Source organism: Triturus cristatus, chromosome 1_2 (assembly GCF_964204655.1).
Source record: "Triturus cristatus chromosome 1_2, aTriCri1.1, whole genome shotgun sequence".
In the NCBI taxonomy this organism is placed as follows: domain Eukaryota; kingdom Metazoa; phylum Chordata; class Amphibia; order Caudata; family Salamandridae; genus Triturus; species Triturus cristatus.
Window position 1 is genome coordinate 804,001,105 of NC_140580.1, and position 1,385 is coordinate 804,002,489.

At 36.1% G+C, this 1,385-nt stretch overlaps 1 protein-coding gene across 2 annotated transcripts in view; it reads left to right on the plus strand.

The window, feature by feature from the left end:
* The window catches only part of AJAP1 (adherens junctions associated protein 1), an 896,426-nt gene that overhangs the window by 320,669 nt on the left and 574,372 nt on the right, over positions 1-1,385 (plus strand). The gene's annotated exons all lie outside the window — the stretch shown is intronic.

Genomic DNA, 1,385 nt, shown 5'->3' on the forward strand with positions numbered 1-1,385 from the left:
TATTAGAAAGTATATTAGAATGCTGTTTAAAAACAATACAGCTAACTTCAGACTGCTGCTGAGCTTGCATACCGCCCTTAGGTGGTTTCATTTTGTAGCATACATTGGCAGTTGTTTTAGGCATGAATGGGTAACGGATGTCCTCCATTGTCCTCTGACATTGAAATCGTGGCTCAATATGAACTTTCTATTGGAATACAAACAATTGCCACTGTAGTGGTAGGGTAGCCTGCATTGTGATGAAAATGTGAGACTGTGGCAGTGCAACAGTAATAAACTCAGGCTGTACCTTTGTCATTACCATATAAAATCTCTTTATTGATGTCATAATTGCACTTTCACAATTTCCTTATTAACTTTCATGCTGTCTCAAATTTGCTTGAAAATGCACCATTTGCCCATTTTTTTCCTAAAATTTCTCAAGGAGGAGAATCCCCCACCCCAACCCCTCCTGATGGTCAAACTCGCCATAGGGCCCTCATCCTGAGCTTTTTTTACTATCACCACTTTACAATGTCACCAGCCGCCACTGGGTAGCTCATAAAAAGGGCCATAGTGAGTGTCTGTCAAAATGCTCATAGAGATTGGGCAGATGTTGAAGCTTTAAGTCTAGATCAGTATGGTAGATGTACGAACTCCTAATAAAAGATGAATGAATTAATTATTAATACGGAATGAATTATTTCAGATATCTTTTTTAGCAATTTGTATTATAATAGTATAGCTGAGGGCAAGTAGGTCAAGACAGTTATATTGGGAGGTCATTGAATGTATGTACCATTTGCCCTTTCATTATTTGAAATGGATTACATTACCAGGAGGCATTACAAGAGTCTTTGCTCAAAAAATGAAAAATGATTCCAGAAAAAGTGGTTTTAAAACTGCTATTAATCGGGGATACTGATGAAAGAATGTTTGACAAATTAATGTTGGTACACAAATTTACATAAAATTCAACTTAATATGGTATCTAGATTTTATATGGCAATATATTTTAACTTTGCTTTATTTTTAATCATAAATCTAAATTATATTTTTATAGCGCATGCTACCTCTGACGAGGCATTGAAGCATTTTGCAGCAAGTAGCATGGTATTCCGGAAGCAAAAGGTAGGGGTAAATAGTTAATGGGTTAGTAATATGTGCTTCTTTTACCTAATAGGGTAAGTTGTATTGAGGTTGTTTAGTCTTAGCTCTTGCGATCCCATGCATTTGCTCTAGCGTTTTGAATAGGGCTAGATTAATTTTAGTTCCAGTTATTAAAACGATGATATGAGATGTCATTGGGAGTGTTGGGCATTTGTGCCTGTTAATGAGAAGAATTGCGATTCTCATATTACCATGACTAGAGAATCTAGATTTCATTAAAGACACGGAGGCTAACA